Here is a 17,717-nt window from a genome sequence, read left to right on the forward strand (position 1 = left end):
AGAGAGAGAGAGAGACTGACTTAGTGAGCGAGTGAGTGAGAGAGTGAGAGTGAGTGAGAGTGAATGAGTGAGTGAGTGATTGAGTGAGTGAGTGAGTGAGTGAGAACAAATGAGTTAAAGCAAGTGAGTGAGAGAGATCGAATGAATTAAAGTCTGAATGACAGAAAGAAAAAAGGATGAAGAAAGAAGCATGAAGAAAAAAAAATGTATATGGAGTTGCTGACATGAGTGCAATCTACAAAGCCGTTGAGGCTGATCCTCATGGGAGGATTATTGCACCAGGACCCTTAGCACTTTTAAAATGCCATTCAATGCCACGGGCTAGATGTAAACTGCAGATGACCATGTTGTGGTAGTTACCATGGATACCCAAGTGATGTGTGAGCTAACACATAGGCCCAACAGATTCCAAGAAGGCCAGAATCACCAGCGGCACCACCATCGATTGTCAGGTCACCCGGATTCAGCAAATACCAGAGTCCAAAATGATGCAGGTTTATCGTTACAGTTGGTGTTATTCCATGTCGGAAGGGACGCAGCTACAGCCAGTGGGGTAACTAGAGACAGGCAGGCAGCTATGTGCAACAAAGGTAGGCGTGTTGTTTTCATATGCAGATCTGAAATATTGTCTTATATGCAAGAGGAGGAGTGATGGGGGTTCAGGCAAAAGCCAGGCTATGGATTGCATTGCTAAATGCTCCATCAGAGTGCAATGGTCGCCTGTCCTTTTTTTAAGTGATGATGTGGGTTTAGCCTGTGCTGTATGTATGTATGGGTGGCTGACTGCCACCCACCCAGAAAGTGTATAGGAGGCTGGTTGGCTGCCAGCCTTCCTTCCATTCCTATGAGTAATGTGAGTGCTCATGAAGGGGACATGGTTGGGTCCACCCCTTTCCCGGTTATCCCCTCTAGGCCTTTTGGCTTAGATCAAGTGTAAAAAAAAGAAAGGATCTTGCGACAGATCGCATCCTGAGGCACGTTTTTTTTTTGTGTGAATACTTGCACTTGGGTGACTTGTGAGCACATACTGATACATACGTTCCCTATCTGGGGACCATAAATTAAAGGGATTTTTGAGAAAGGGAGCTGATTTGGAAGCTTGCTTCTGTCGCCCTATGCATTGACCCGATGTGGCAGTATCTTCGGGTAGTGAACAGTGCACCACCCCATTCCAGTGTTAAACAAGAAAGATTCTCATTTAATCCTCCGTGGGTGAGAATTTGAGTTTGAGAATTGGAGACCAAAATGATGAGTTGCACTGACTGGTTTATGAACGTCTATTCATTTAGCGTTTTAATGACCATGTTTGCACACTGATTGGTGTAAAAAAATAAAATAAAACTAAATAATAATAATCTAGCACACCTGTGCAGGTTTGACATGACATGACAGGTAGCTGTCTTGTGGGTGGTGCTGAATCCTGTTAAATGACATGAGGGTCTCATGCCTATACACAAGGGTGTGTCATTGCTGTTGCTTGACCATGCATTGGTTTCTGTGGTCAGTGAATGATAAAAACAAAATTTACCATCCATTGATGGATGGGAAATCCGCCATGAGGCATTTGTTTTTAGAAACTGCTGCTCACAACCAATGTTGCAATGGAGTGTCTCCATCTGCTGGTGGTATTGGAAAGGCATTAGTGCTATGACAGGGTCTGAAGAAGAAGAAGAAGAAGACGGAAAAAAATATATATAAAAAGAAAAAGAGAGAGAGAGAGAGAGACTGACTTAGTGAGCGAGTGAGTGAGAGAGTGAGAGTGAGTGAGAGTGAATGAGTGAGTGAGTGATTGAGTGAGTGAGTGAGTGAGAACAAATGAGTTAAAGCAAGTGAGTGAGAGAGATCGAATGAATGAAAGTCTGAATGACAGAAAGAAAAAAGGATGAAGAAAGAAGCATGAAGAAAAAAAAATGTATATGGAGTTGCTGACATGAGTGCAATCTACAAAGCCGTTGAGGCTGATCCTCATGGGAGGATTATTGCACCAGGACCCTTAGCACTTTTAAAATGCCATTCAATGCCACGGGCTAGATGTAAACTGCAGATGACCATGTTGTGGTAGTTACCATGGATACCCAAGTGATGTGTGAGCTAACACATAGGCCCAACAGATTCCAAGAAGGCCAGAATCACCAGCGGCACCACCATCGATTGTCAGGTCACCCGGATTCAGCAAATACCAGAGTCCAAAATGATGCAGGTTTATACTGTTAATTTTCAGTTTATCGTTACAGTTGGTGTTATTCCATGTCGGAAGGGACGCAGCTACAGCCAGTGGGGTAACTAGAGACAGGCAGGCAGCTATGTGCAACAAAGGTAGGCGTGTTGTTTTCATATGCAGATCTGAAATATTGTCTTATATGCAAGAGGAGGAGTGATGGGGGTTCAGGCAAAAGCCAGGCTATGGATTGCATTGCTAAATGCTCCATCAGAGTGCAATGGTCGCCTGTCCTTTTTTTAAGTGATGATGTGGGTTTAGCCTGTGCTGTATGTATGTATGGGTGGCTGACTGCCACCCACCCAGAAAGTGTATGGGAGGCTGGTTGGCTGCCAGCCTTCCTTCCATTCCTATGAGTAATGTGAGTGCTCATGAAGGGGACATGGTTGGGTCCACCCCTTTCCCGGTTATCCCCTCTAGGCCTTTTGGCTTAGATCAAGTGTAAAAAAAGAAAGGATCTTGCGACAGATCGCATCCTGAGGCACGTTTTTTTTTTTGTGTGAATACTTGCACTTGGGTGACTTGTGAGCACATACTGATACATACGTTCCCTATCTGGGGACCATAAATTAAATGGATTTTTGAGAAAGGGAGCTGATTTGGAAGCTTGCTTCTGTCGCCCTATGCATTGACCCGATGTGGCAGTATCTTCGGGTAGTGAACAGTGCACCACCCCATTCCAGTGTTAAACAAGAAAGATTCTCATTTAATCCTCCGTGGGTGAGAATTTGAGTTTGAGAATTGGAGACCAAAATGATGAGTTGCACTGACTGGTTTATGAACGTCTATTCATTTAGCGTTTTAATGACCATGTTTGCACACTGATTGGTGTAAAAAAATAAAATAAAACTAAATAATAATAATCTAGCACACCTGTGCAGGTTTGACATGACATGACAGGTAGCTGTCTTGTGGGTGGTGCTGAATCCTGTTAAATGACATGAGGGTCTCATGCCTATACACAAGGGTGTGTCATTGCTGTTGCTTGACCATGCATTGGTTTCTGTGGTCAGTGAATGATAAAAACAAAATTTACCATCCATTGATGGATGGGAAATCCGCCATGAGGCATTTGTTTTTAGAAACTGCTGCTCACAACCAATGTTGCAATGGAGTGTCTCCATCTGCTGGTGGTATTGGAAAGGCATTAGTGCTATGACAGGGTCTGAAGAAGAAGAAGAAGAAGAAGAAGAAGAAGAAGACGGAAAAAAATATATATAAAAAGAAAAAGAGAGAGAGAGAGAGAGAGACTGACTTAGTGAGCGAGTGAGTGAGAGAGTGAGAGTGAGTGAGAGTGAATGAGTGAGTGAGTGATTGAGTGAGTGAGTGAGTGAGTGAGTGAGAACAAATGAGTTAAAGCAAGTGAGTGAGAGAGATCGAATGAATGAAAGTCTGAATGACAGAAAGAAAAAAGGATGAAGAAAGAAGCATGAAGAAAAAAAAATGTATATGGAGTTGCTGACATGAGTGCAATCTACAAAGCCGTTGAGGCTGATCCTCATGGGAGGATTATTGCACCAGGACCCTTAGCACTTTTAAAATGCCATTCAATGCCACGGGCTAGATGTAAACTGCAGATGACCATGTTGTGGTAGTTACCATGGATACCCAAGTGATGTGTGAGCTAACACATAGGCCCAACAGATTCCAAGAAGGCCAGAATCACCAGCGGCACCACCATCGATTGTCAGGTCACCCGGATTCAGCAAATACCAGAGTCCAAAATGATGCAGGTTTATACTGTTAATTTTCAGTTTATCGTTACAGTTGGTGTTATTCCATGTCGGAAGGGACGCAGCTACAGCCAGTGGGGTAACTAGAGACAGGCAGGCAGCTATGTGCAACAAAGGTAGGCGTGTTGTTTTCATATGCAGATCTGAAATATTGTCTTATATGCAAGAGGAGGAGTGATGGGGGTTCAGGCAAAAGCCAGGCTATGGATTGCATTGCTAAATGCTCCATCAGAGTGCAATGGTCGCCTGTCCTTTTTTTAAGTGATGATGTGGGTTTAGCCTGTGCTGTATGTATGTATGGGTGGCTGACTGCCACCCACCCAGAAAGTGTATGGGAGGCTGGTTGGCTGCCAGCCTTCCTTCCATTCCTATGAGTAATGTGAGTGCTCATGAAGGGGACATGGTTGGGTCCACCCCTTTCCCGGTTATCCCCTCTAGGCCTTTTGGCTTAGATCAAGTGTAAAAAAAGAAAGGATCTTGCGACAGATCGCATCCTGAGGCACGTTTTTTTTTGTGTGAATACTTGCACTTGGGTGACTTGTGAGCACATACTGATACATACGTTCCCTATCTGGGGACCATAAATTAAATGGATTTTTGAGAAAGGGAGCTGATTTGGAAGCTTGCTTCTGTCGCCCTATGCATTGACCCGATGTGGCAGTATCTTCGGGTAGTGAACAGTGCACCACCCCATTCCAGTGTTAAACAAGAAAGATTCTCATTTAATCCTCCGTGGGTGAGAATTTGAGTTTGAGAATTGGAGACCAAAATGATGAGTTGCACTGACTGGTTTATGAACGTCTATTCATTTAGCGTTTTAATGACCATGTTTGCACACTGATTGGTGTAAAAAAATAAAATAAAACTAAATAATAATAATCTAGCACACCTGTGCAGGTTTGACATGACATGACAGGTAGCTGTCTTGTGGGTGGTGCTGAATCCTGTTAAATGACATGAGGGTCTCATGCCTATACACAAGGGTGTGTCATTGCTGTTGCTTGACCATGCATTGGTTTCTGTGGTCAGTGAATGATAAAAACAAAATTTACCATCCATTGATGGATGGGAAATCCGCCATGAGGCATTTGTTTTTAGAAACTGCTGCTCACAACCAATGTTGCAATGGAGTGTCTCCATCTGCTGGTGGTATTGGAAAGGCATTAGTGCTATGACAGGGTCTGAAGAAGAAGAAGAAGAAGACGGAAAAAAATATATATAAAAAGAAAAAGAGAGAGAGAGAGAGAGACTGACTTAGTGAGCGAGTGAGTGAGAGAGTGAGAGTGAGTGAGAGTGAATGAGTGAGTGAGTGATTGAGTGAGTGAGTGAGTGAGTGAGAACAAATGAGTTAAAGCAAGTGAGTGAGAGAGATCGAATGAATGAAAGTCTGAATGACAGAAAGAAAAAAGGATGAAGAAAGAAGCATGAAGAAAAAAAAATGTATATGGAGTTGCTGACATGAGTGCAATCTACAAAGCCGTTGAGGCTGATCCTCATGGGAGGATTATTGCACCAGGACCCTTAGCACTTTTAAAATGCCATTCAATGCCACGGGCTAGATGTGGTAGTTACCATGGATACCCAAGTGATGTGTGAGCTAACACATAGGCCCAACAGATTCCAAGAAGGCCAGAATCACCAGCGGCACCACCATCGATTGTCAGGTCACCCGGATTCAGCAAATACCAGAGTCCAAAATGATGCAGGTTTATACTGTTAATTTTCAGTTTATCGTTACAGTTGGTGTTATTCCATGTCGGAAGGGACGCAGCTACAGCCAGTGGGGTAACTAGAGACAGGCAGGCAGCTATGTGCAACAAAGGTAGGCGTGTTGTTTTCATATGCAGATCTGAAATATTGTCTTATATGCAAGAGGAGGAGTGATGGGGGTTCAGGCAAAAGCCAGGCTATGGATTGCATTGCTAAATGCTCCATCAGAGTGCAATGGTCGCCTGTCCTTTTTTTAAGTGATGATGTGGGTTTAGCCTGTGCTGTATGTATGTATGGGTGGCTGACTGCCACCCACCCAGAAAGTGTATGGGAGGCTGGTTGGCTGCCAGCCTTCCTTCCATTCCTATGAGTAATGTGAGTGCTCATGAAGGGGACATGGTTGGGTCCACCCCTTTCCCGGTTATCCCCTCTAGGCCTTTTGGCTTAGATCAAGTGTAAAAAAAGAAAGGATCTTGCGACAGATCGCATCCTGAGGCACGTTTTTTTTTGTGTGAATACTTGCACTTGGGTGACTTGTGAGCACATACTGATACATACGTTCCCTATCTGGGGACCATAAATTAAATGGATTTTTGAGAAAGGGAGCTGATTTGGAAGCTTGCTTCTGTCGCCCTATGCATTGACCCGATGTGGCAGTATCTTCGGGTAGTGAACAGTGCACCACCCCATTCCAGTGTTAAACAAGAAAGATTCTCATTTAATCCTCCGTGGGTGAGAATTTGAGTTTGAGAATTGGAGACCAAAATGATGAGTTGCACTGACTGGTTTATGAACGTCTATTCATTTAGCGTTTTAATGACCATGTTTGCACACTGATTGGTGTAAAAAAATAAAATAAAACTAAATAATAATAATCTAGCACACCTGTGCAGGTTTGACATGACATGACAGGTAGCTGTCTTGTGGGTGGTGCTGAATCCTGTTAAATGACATGAGGGTCTCATGCCTATACACAAGGGTGTGTCATTGCTGTTGCTTGACCATGCATTGGTTTCTGTGGTCAGTGAATGATAAAAACAAAATTTACCATCCATTGATGGATGGGAAATCCGCCATGAGGCATTTGTTTTTAGAAACTGCTGCTCACAACCAATGTTGCAATGGAGTGTCTCCATCTGCTGGTGGTATTGGAAAGGCATTAGTGCTATGACAGGGTCTGAAGAAGAAGAAGAAGAAGAAGAAGAAGAAGACGGAAAAAAATATATATAAAAAGAAAAAGAGAGAGAGAGAGAGAGACTGACTTAGTGAGTGAGTGAGTGAGAGAGTGAGAGTGAGTGAGAGTGAATGAGTGAGTGATTGAGTGAGTGAGTGAGTGAGTGAGAACAAATGAGTTAAAGCAAGTGAGTGAGAGAGATCGAATGAATGAAAGTCTGAATGACAGAAAGAAAAAAGGATGAAGAAAGAAGCATGAAGAAAAAAAAATGTATATGGAGTTGCTGACATGAGTGCAATCTACAAAGCCGTTGAGGCTGATCCTCATGGGAGGATTATTGCACCAGGACCCTTAGCACTTTTAAAATGCCATTCAATGCCACGGGCTAGATGTAAACTGCAGATGACCATGTTGTGGTAGTTACCATGGATACCCAAGTGATGTGTGAGCTAACACATAGGCCCAACAGATTCCAAGAAGGCCAGAATCACCAGCGGCACCACCATCGATTGTCAGGTCACCCGGATTCAGCAAATACCAGAGTCCAAAATGATGCAGGTTTATACTGTTAATTTTCAGTTTATCGTTACAGTTGGTGTTATTCCATGTCGGAAGGGACGCAGCTACAGCCAGTGGGGTAACTAGAGACAGGCAGGCAGCTATGTGCAACAAAGGTAGGCGTGTTGTTTTCATATGCAGATCTGAAATATTGTCTTATATGCAAGAGGAGGAGTGATGGGGGTTCAGGCAAAAGCCAGGCTATGGATTGCATTGCTAAATGCTCCATCAGAGTGCAATGGTCGCCTGTCCTTTTTTTAAGTGATGATGTGGGTTTAGCCTGTGCTGTATGTATGTATGGGTGGCTGACTGCCACCCACCCAGAAAGTGTATGGGAGGCTGGTTGGCTGCCAGCCTTCCTTCCATTCCTATGAGTAATGTGAGTGCTCATGAAGGGGACATGGTTGGGTCCACCCCTTTCCCGGTTATCCCCTCTAGGCCTTTTGGCTTAGATCAAGTGTAAAAAAAGAAAGGATCTTGCGACAGATCGCATCCTGAGGCACGTTTTTTTTTTGTGTGAATACTTGCACTTGGGTGACTTGTGAGCACATACTGATACATACGTTCCCTATCTGGGGACCATAAATTAAATGGATTTTTGAGAAAGGGAGCTGATTTGGAAGCTTGCTTCTGTCGCCCTATGCATTGACCCGATGTGGCAGTATCTTCGGGTAGTGAACAGTGCACCACCCCATTCCAGTGTTAAACAAGAAAGATTCTCATTTAATCCTCCGTGGGTGAGAATTGGAGTTTGAGAATTGGAGACCAAAATGATGAGTTGCACTGACTGGTTTATGAACGTCTATTCATTTAGCGTTTTAATGACCATGTTTGCACACTGATTGTTGTAAAAAAATAAAATAAAACTAAATAATAATAATCTAGCACACCTGTGCAGGTTTGACATGACATGACAGGTAGCTGTCTTGTGGGTGGTGCTGAATCCTGTTAAATGACATGAGGGTCTCATGCCTATACACAAGGGTGTGTCATTGCTGTTGCTTGACCATGCATTGGTTTCTGTGGTCAGTGAATGATAAAAACAAAATTTACCATCCATTGATGGATGGGAAATCCGCCATGAGGCATTTGTTTTTAGAAACTGCTGCTCACAACCAATGTTGCAATGGAGTGTCTCCATCTGCTGGTGGTATTGGAAAGGCATTAGTGCTATGACAGGGTCTGAAGAAGAAGAAGAAGAAGAAGAAGACGGAAAAAAATATATATAAAAAGAAAAAGAGAGAGAGAGAGAGACTGACTTAGTGAGCGAGTGAGTGAGAGAGTGAGAGTGAATGAGTGAGTGAGTGATTGAGTGAGTGAGTGAGTGAGTGAGTGAGAACAAATGAGTTAAAGCAAGTGAGTGAGAGAGATCGAATGAATGAAAGTCTGAATGACAGAAAGAAAAAAGGATGAAGAAAGAAGCATGAAGAAAAAAAAATGTATATGGAGTTGCTGACATGAGTGCAATCTACAAAGCCGTTGAGGCTGATCCTCATGGGAGGATTATTGCACCAGGACCCTTAGCACTTTTAAAATGCCATTCAATGCCACGGGCTAGATGTAAACTGCAGATGACCATGTTGTGGTAGTTACCATGGATACCCAAGTGATGTGTGAGCTAACACATAGGCCCAACAGATTCCAAGAAGGCCAGAATCACCAGCGGCACCACCATCGATTGTCAGGTCACCCGGATTCAGCAAATACCAGAGTCCAAAATGATGCAGGTTTATACTGTTAATTTTCAGTTTATCGTTACAGTTGGTGTTATTCCATGTCGGAAGGGACGCAGCTACAGCCAGTGGGGTAACTAGAGACAGGCAGGCAGCTATGTGCAACAAAGGTAGGCGTGTTGTTTTCATATGCAGATCTGAAATATTGTCTTATATGCAAGAGGAGGAGTGATGGGGGTTCAGGCAAAAGCCAGGCTATGGATTGCATTGCTAAATGCTCCATCAGAGTGCAATGGTCGCCTGTCCTTTTTTTAAGTGATGATGTGGGTTTAGCCTGTGCTGTATGTATGTATGGGTGGCTGACTGCCACCCACCCAGAAAGTGTATAGGAGGCTGGTTGGCTGCCAGCCTTCCTTCCATTCCTATGAGTAATGTGAGTGCTCATGAAGGGGACATGGTTGGGTCCACCCCTTTCCCGGTTATCCCCTCTAGGCCTTTTCGCTTAGATCAAGTGTAAAAAAAAGAAAGGATCTTGCGACAGATCGCATCCTGAGGCACGTTTTTTTTTGTGTGAATACTTGCACTTGGGTGACTTGTGAGCACATACTGATACATACGTTCCCTATCTGGGGACCATAAATTAAATGGATTTTTGAGAAAGGGAGCTGATTTGGAAGCTTGCTTCTGTCGCCCTATGCATTGACCCCATGTGGCAGTATCTTCGGGTAGTGAACAGTGCACCACCCCATTCCAGTGTTAAACAAGAAAGATTCTCATTTAATCCTCCGTGGGTGAGAATTTGAGTTTGAGAATTGGAGACCAAAATGATGAGTTGCACTGACTGGTTTATGAACGTCTATTCATTTAGCGTTTTAATGACCATGTTTGCACACTGATTGGTGTAAAAAAATAAAATAAAACTAAATAATAATAATCTAGCACACCTGTGCAGGTTTGACATGACATGACAGGTAGCTGTCTTGTGGGTGGTGCTGAATCCTGTTAAATGACATGAGGGTCTCATGCCTATACACAAGGGTGTGTCATTGCTGTTGCTTGACCATGCATTGGTTTCTGTGGTCAGTGAATGATAAAAACAAAATTTACCATCCATTGATGGATGGGAAATCCGCCATGAGGCATTTGTTTTTAGAAACTGCTGCTCACAACCAATGTTGCAATGGAGTGTCTCCATCTGCTGGTGGTATTGGAAAGGCATTAGTGCTATGACAGGGTCTGAAGAAGAAGAAGAAGAAGACGGAAAAAAATATATATAAAAAGAAAAAGAGAGAGAGAGAGACTGACTTAGTGAGCGAGTGAGTGAGAGAGTGAGAGTGAGAGTGAATGAGTGAGTGAGTGATTGAGTGAGTGAGTGAGTGAGTGAGAACAAATGAGTTAAAGCAAGTGAGTGAGAGAGATCGAATGAATGAAAGTCTGAATGACAGAAAGAAAAAAGGATGAAGAAAGAAGCATGAAGAAAAAAAAATGTATATGGAGTTGCTGACATGAGTGCAATCTACAAAGCCGTTGAGGCTGATCCTCATGGGAGGATTATTGCACCAGGACCCTTAGCACTTTTAAAATGCCATTCAATGCCACGGGCTAGATGTAAACTGCAGATGACCATGTTGTGGTAGTTACCATGGATACCCAAGTGATGTGTGAGCTAACACATAGGCCCAACAGATTCCAAGAAGGCCAGAATCACCAGCGGCACCACCATCGATTGTCAGGTCACCCGGATTCAGCAAATACCAGAGTCCAAAATGATGCAGGTTTATACTGTTAATTTTCAGTTTATCGTTACAGTTGGTGTTATTCCATGTCGGAAGGGACGCAGCTACAGCCAGTGGGGTAACTAGAGACAGGCAGGCAGCTATGTGCAACAAAGGTAGGCGTGTTGTTTTCATATGCAGATCTGAAATATTGTCTTATATGCAAGAGGAGGAGTGATGGGGGTTCAGGCAAAAGCCAGGCTATGGATTGCATTGCTAAATGCTCCATCAGAGTGCAATGGTCGCCTGTCCTTTTTTTAAGTGATGATGTGGGTTTAGCCTGTGCTGTATGTATGTATGGGTGGCTGACTGCCACCCACCCAGAAAGTGTATGGGAGGCTGGTTGGCTGCCAGCCTTCCTTCCATTCCTATGAGTAATGTGAGTGCTCATGAAGGGGACATGGTTGGGTCCACCCCTTTCCCGGTTATCCCCTCTAGGCCTTTTGGCTTAGATCAAGTGTAAAAAAAGAAAGGATCTTGCGACAGATCGCATCCTGAGGCACGTTTTTTTTTTGTGTGAATACTTGCACTTGGGTGACTTGTGAGCACATACTGATACATACGTTCCCTATCTGGGGACCATAAATTAAATGGATTTTTGAGAAAGGGAGCTGATTTGGAAGCTTGCTTCTGTCGCCCTATGCATTGACCCGATGTGGCAGTATCTTCGGGTAGTGAACAGTGCACCACCCCATTCCAGTGTTAAACAAGAAAGATTCTCATTTAATCCTCCGTGGGTGAGAATTTGAGTTTGAGAATTGGAGACCAAAATGATGAGTTGCACTGACTGGTTTATGAACGTCTATTCATTTAGCGTTTTAATGACCATGTTTGCACACTGATTGGTGTAAAAAAATAAAATAAAACTAAATAATAATAATCTAGCACACCTGTGCAGGTTTGACATGACATGACAGGTAGCTGTCTTGTGGGTGGTGCTGAATCCTGTTAAATGACATGAGGGTCTCATGCCTATACACAAGGGTGTGTCATTGCTGTTGCTTGACCATGCATTGGTTTCTGTGGTCAGTGAATGATAAAAACAAAATTTACCATCCATTGATGGATGGGAAATCCGCCATGAGGCATTTGTTTTTAGAAACTGCTGCTCACAACCAATGTTGCAATGGAGTGTCTCCATCTGCTGGTGGTATTGGAAAGGCATTAGTGCTATGACAGGGTCTGAAGAAGAAGAAGAAGAAGAAGAAGAAGAAGACGGAAAAAAATATATATAAAAAGAAAAAGAGAGAGAGAGAGAGAGACTGACTTAGTGAGTGAGTGAGTGAGAGAGTGAGAGTGAGTGAGAGTGAATGAGTGAGTGAGTGATTGAGTGAGTGAGTGAGTGAGTGAGAACAAATGAGTTAAAGCAAGTGAGTGAGAGAGATCGAATGAATGAAAGTCTGAATGACAGAAAGAAAAAAGGATGAAGAAAGAAGCATGAAGAAAAAAAAATGTATATGGAGTTGCTGACATGAGTGCAATCTACAAAGCCGTTGAGGCTGATCCTCATGGGAGGATTATTGCACCAGGACCCTTAGCACTTTTAAAATGCCATTCAATGCCACGGGCTAGATGTAAACTGCAGATGACCATGTTGTGGTAGTTACCATGGATACCCAAGTGATGTGTGAGCTAACACATAGGCCCAACAGATTCCAAGAAGGCCAGAATCACCAGCGGCACCACCATCGATTGTCAGGTCACCCGGATTCAGCAAATACCAGAGTCCAAAATGATGCAGGTTTATACTGTTAATTTTCAGTTTATCGTTACAGTTGGTGTTATTCCATGTCGGAAGGGACGCAGCTACAGCCAGTGGGGTAACTAGAGACAGGCAGGCAGCTATGTGCAACAAAGGTAGGCGTGTTGTTTTCATATGCAGATCTGAAATATTGTCTTATATGCAAGAGGAGGAGTGATGGGGGTTCAGGCAAAAGCCAGGCTATGGATTGCATTGCTAAATGCTCCATCAGAGTGCAATGGTCGCCTGTCCTTTTTTTAAGTGATGATGTGGGTTTAGCCTGTGCTGTATGTATGTATGGGTGGCTGACTGCCACCCACCCAGAAAGTGTATGGGAGGCTGGTTGGCTGCCAGCCTTCCTTCCATTCCTATGAGTAATGTGAGTGCTCATGAAGGGGACATGGTTGGGTCCACCCCTTTCCCGGTTATCCCCTCTAGGCCTTTTGGCTTAGATCAAGTGTAAAAAAAGAAAGGATCTTGCGACAGATCGCATCCTGAGGCACGTTTTTTTTTGTGTGAATACTTGCACTTGGGTGACTTGTGAGCACATACTGATACATACGTTCCCTATCTGGGGACCATAAATTAAATGGATTTTTGAGAAAGGGAGCTGATTTGGAAGCTTGCTTCTGTCGCCCTATGCATTGACCCGATGTGGCAGTATCTTCGGGTAGTGAACAGTGCACCACCCCATTCCAGTGTTAAACAAGAAAGATTCTCATTTAATCCTCCGTGGGTGAGAATTGGAGTTTGAGAATTGGAGACCAAAATGATGAGTTGCACTGACTGGTTTATGAACGTCTATTCATTTAGCGTTTTAATGACCATGTTTGCACACTGATTGGTGTAAAAAAATAAAATAAAACTAAATAATAATAATCTAGCACACCTGTGCAGGTTTGACATGACATGACAGGTAGCTGTCTTGTGGGTGGTGCTGAATCCTGTTAAATGACATGAGGGTCTCATGCCTATACACAAGGGTGTGTCATTGCTGTTGCTTGACCATGCATTGGTTTCTGTGGTCAGTGAATGATAAAAACAAAATTTACCATCCATTGATGGATGGGAAATCCGCCATGAGGCATTTGTTTTTAGAAACTGCTGCTCACAACCAATGTTGCAATGGAGTGTCTCCATCTGCTGGTGGTATTGGAAAGGCATTAGTGCTATGACAGGGTCTGAAGAAGAAGAAGAAGAAGAAGAAGAAGACGGAAAAAAATATATATAAAAAGAAAAAGAGAGAGAGAGAGAGACTGACTTAGTGAGCGAGTGAGTGAGAGAGTGAGAGTGAGTGAGAGTGAATGAGTGAGTGAGTGATTGAGTGAGTGAGTGAGTGAGTGAGTGAGAACAAATGAGTTAAAGCAAGTGAGTGAGAGAGATCGAATGAATGAAAGTCTGAATGACAGAAAGAAAAAAGGATGAAGAAAGAAGCATGAAGAAAAAAAAATGTATATGGAGTTGCTGACATGAGTGCAATCTACAAAGCCGTTGAGGCTGATCCTCATGGGAGGATTATTGCACCAGGACCCTTAGCACTTTTAAAATGCCATTCAATGCCACGGGCTAGATGTAAACTGCAGATGACCATGTTGTGGTAGTTACCATGGATACCCAAGTGATGTGTGAGCTAACACATAGGCCCAACAGATTCCAAGAAGGCCAGAATCACCAGCGGCACCACCATCGATTGTCAGGTCACCCGGATTCAGCAAATACCAGAGTCCAAAATGATGCAGGTTTATACTGTTAATTTTCAGTTTATCGTTACAGTTGGTGTTATTCCATGTCGGAAGGGACGCAGCTACAGCCAGTGGGGTAACTAGAGACAGGCAGGCAGCTATGTGCAACAAAGGTAGGCGTGTTGTTTTCATATGCAGATCTGAAATATTGTCTTATATGCAAGAGGAGGAGTGATGGGGGTTCAGGCAAAAGCCAGGCTATGGATTGCATTGCTAAATGCTCCATCAGAGTGCAATGGTCGCCTGTCCTTTTTTTAAGTGATGATGTGGGTTTAGCCTGTGCTGTATGTATGTATGGGTGGCTGACTGCCACCCACCCAGAAAGTGTATAGGAGGCTGGTTGGCTGCCAGCCTTCCTTCCATTCCTATGAGTAATGTGAGTGCTCATGAAGGGGACATGGTTGGGTCCACCCCTTTCCCGGTTATCCCCTCTAGGCCTTTTCGCTTAGATCAAGTGTAAAAAAAAGAAAGGATCTTGCGACAGATCGCATCCTGAGGCACGTTTTTTTTTGTGTGAATACTTGCACTTGGGTGACTTGTGAGCACATACTGATACATACGTTCCCTATCTGGGGACCATAAATTAAATGGATTTTTGAGAAAGGGAGCTGATTTGGAAGCTTGCTTCTGTCGCCCTATGCATTGACCCGATGTGGCAGTATCTTCGGGTAGTGAACAGTGCACCACCCCATTCCAGTGTTAAACAAGAAAGATTCTCATTTAATCCTCCGTGGGTGAGAATTTGAGTTTGAGAATTGGAGACCAAAATGATGAGTTGCACTGACTGGTTTATGAACGTCTATTCATTTAGCGTTTTAATGACCATGTTTGCACACTGATTGGTGTAAAAAAATAAAATAAAACTAAATAATAATAATCTAGCACACCTGTGCAGGTTTGACATGACATGACAGGTAGCTGTCTTGTGGGTGGTGCTGAATCCTGTTAAATGACATGAGGGTCTCATGCCTATACACAAGGGTGTGTCATTGCTGTTGCTTGACCATGCATTGGTTTCTGTGGTCAGTGAATGATAAAAACAAAATTTACCATCCATTGATGGATGGGAAATCCGCCATGAGGCATTTGTTTTTAGAAACTGCTGCTCACAACCAATGTTGCAATGGAGTGTCTCCATCTGCTGGTGGTATTGGAAAGGCATTAGTGCTATGACAGGGTCTGAAGAAGAAGAAGAAGAAGAAGACGGAAAAAAATATATATAAAAAGAAAAAGAGAGAGAGAGAGAGAGACTGACTTAGTGAGCGAGTGAGTGAGAGAGTGAGAGTGAGTGAGAGTGAATGAGTGAGTGAGTGATTGAGTGAGTGAGTGAGTGAGTGAGAACAAATGAGTTAAAGCAAGTGAGTGAGAGAGATCGAATGAATGAAAGTCTGAATGACAGAAAGAAAAAAGGATGAAGAAAGAAGCATGAAGAAAAAAAAATGTATATGGAGTTGCTGACATGAGTGCAATCTACAAAGCCGTTGAGGCTGATCCTCATGGGAGGATTATTGCACCAGGACCCTTAGCACTTTTAAAATGCCATTCAATGCCACGGGCTAGATGTAAACTGCAGATGACCATGTTGTGGTAGTTACCATGGATACCCAAGTGATGTGTGAGCTAACACATAGGCCCAACAGATTCCAAGAAGGCCAGAATCACCAGCGGCACCACCATCGATTGTCAGGTCACCCGGATTCAGCAAATACCAGAGTCCAAAATGATGCAGGTTTATACTGTTAATTTTCAGTTTATCGTTACAGTTGGTGTTATTCCATGTCGGAAGGGACGCAGCTACAGCCAGTGGGGTAACTAGAGACAGGCAGGCAGCTATGTGCAACAAAGGTAGGCGTGTTGTTTTCATATGCAGATCTGAAATATTGTCTTATATGCAAGAGGAGGAGTGATGGGGGTTCAGGCAAAAGCCAGGCTATGGATTGCATTGCTAAATGCTCCATCAGAGTGCAATGGTCGCCTGTCCTTTTTTTAAGTGATGATGTGGGTTTAGCCTGTGCTGTATGTATGTATGGGTGGCTGACTGCCACCCACCCAGAAAGTGTATGGGAGGCTGGTTGGCTGCCAGCCTTCCTTCCATTCCTATGAGTAATGTGAGTGCTCATGAAGGGGACATGGTTGGGTCCACCCCTTTCCCGGTTATCCCCTCTAGGCCTTTTGGCTTAGATCAAGTGTAAAAAAAGAAAGGATCTTGCGACAGATCGCATCCTGAGGCACGTTTTTTTTTGTGTGAATACTTGCACTTGGGTGACTTGTGAGCACATACTGATACATACGTTCCCTATCTGGGGACCATAAATTAAATGGATTTTTGAGAAAGGGAGCTGATTTGGAAGCTTGCTTCTGTCGCCCTATGCATTGACCCGATGTGGCAGTATCTTCGGGTAGTGAACAGTGCACCACCCCATTCCAGTGTTAAACAAGAAAGATTCTCATTTAATCCTCCGTGGGTGAGAATTGGAGTTTGAGAATTGGAGACCAAAATGATGAGTTGCACTGACTGGTTTATGAACGTCTATTCATTTAGCGTTTTAATGACCATGTTTGCACACTGATTGGTGTAAAAAAATAAAATAAAACTAAATAATAATAATCTAGCACACCTGTGCAGGTTTGACATGACATGACAGGTAGCTGTCTTGTGGGTGGTGCTGAATCCTGTTAAATGACATGAGGGTCTCATGCCTATACACAAGGGTGTGTCATTGCTGTTGCTTGACCATGCATTGGTTTCTGTGGTCAGTGAATGATAAAAACAAAATTTACCATCCATTGATGGATGGGAAATCCGCCATGAGGCATTTGTTTTTAGAAACTGCTGCTCACAACCAATGTTGCAATGGAGTGTCTCCATCTGCTGGTGGTATTGGAAAGGCATTAGTGCTATGACAGGGTCTGAAGAAGAAGAAGAAGAAGAAGACGGAAAAAAATATATATAAAAAGAAAAAGAGAGAGAGAGAGAGACTGACTTAGTGAGCGAGTGAGTGAGAGAGTGAGAGTGAGTGAGAGTGAATGAGTGAGTGAGTGATTGAGTGAGTGAGTGAGTGAGTGAGTGAGAACAAATGAGTTAAAGCAAGTGAGTGAGAGAGATCGAATGAATGAAAGTCTGAATGACAGAAAGAAAAAAGGATGAAGAAAGAAGCATGAAGAAAAAAAAATGTATATGGAGTTGCTGACATGAGTGCAATCTACAAAGCCGTTGAGGCTGATCCTCATGGGAGGATTATTGCACCAGGACCCTTAGCACTTTTAAAATGCCATTCAATGCCACGGGCTAGATGTAAACTGCAGATGACCATGTTGTGGTAGTTACCATGGATACCCAAGTGATGTGTGAGCTAACACATAGGCCCAACAGATTCCAAGAAGGCCAGAATC

At 43.4% G+C, this 17,717-nt stretch overlaps 10 pseudogenes; all 10 read left to right on the forward strand.

Annotated features, from left to right (window-relative positions):
- Positions 1–901: 901 nt before the first annotated feature.
- Positions 902–1,167, forward strand: LOC130289398 (U2 spliceosomal RNA; annotated as a pseudogene).
- A 1,460-nt stretch (positions 1,168–2,627) lies between these two features.
- On the forward strand, positions 2,628–2,893 carry LOC130288342 (U2 spliceosomal RNA; annotated as a pseudogene).
- A 1,485-nt stretch (positions 2,894–4,378) lies between these two features.
- Positions 4,379–4,642, forward strand: LOC130287112 (U2 spliceosomal RNA; annotated as a pseudogene).
- A 1,442-nt stretch (positions 4,643–6,084) lies between these two features.
- On the forward strand, positions 6,085–6,348 carry LOC130287113 (U2 spliceosomal RNA; annotated as a pseudogene).
- Positions 6,349–7,820: 1,472 nt separating this feature from the next.
- LOC130288089 (U2 spliceosomal RNA) lies at positions 7,821–8,085 on the forward strand (annotated as a pseudogene).
- A 1,462-nt stretch (positions 8,086–9,547) lies between these two features.
- LOC130289969 (U2 spliceosomal RNA) lies at positions 9,548–9,812 on the forward strand (annotated as a pseudogene).
- Positions 9,813–11,268: 1,456 nt separating this feature from the next.
- LOC130288090 (U2 spliceosomal RNA) lies at positions 11,269–11,533 on the forward strand (annotated as a pseudogene).
- Positions 11,534–13,009: 1,476 nt separating this feature from the next.
- LOC130287114 (U2 spliceosomal RNA) lies at positions 13,010–13,273 on the forward strand (annotated as a pseudogene).
- Positions 13,274–14,748: 1,475 nt separating this feature from the next.
- On the forward strand, positions 14,749–15,013 carry LOC130289888 (U2 spliceosomal RNA; annotated as a pseudogene).
- A 1,467-nt stretch (positions 15,014–16,480) lies between these two features.
- Positions 16,481–16,744, forward strand: LOC130287115 (U2 spliceosomal RNA; annotated as a pseudogene).
- The last annotated feature ends 973 nt before the right edge of the window (positions 16,745–17,717 follow it).

The sequence above is a fragment of the Hyla sarda genome, chromosome 8 (assembly GCF_029499605.1).
Source record: "Hyla sarda isolate aHylSar1 chromosome 8, aHylSar1.hap1, whole genome shotgun sequence".
NCBI lineage: Eukaryota > Metazoa > Chordata > Amphibia > Anura > Hylidae > Hyla > Hyla sarda.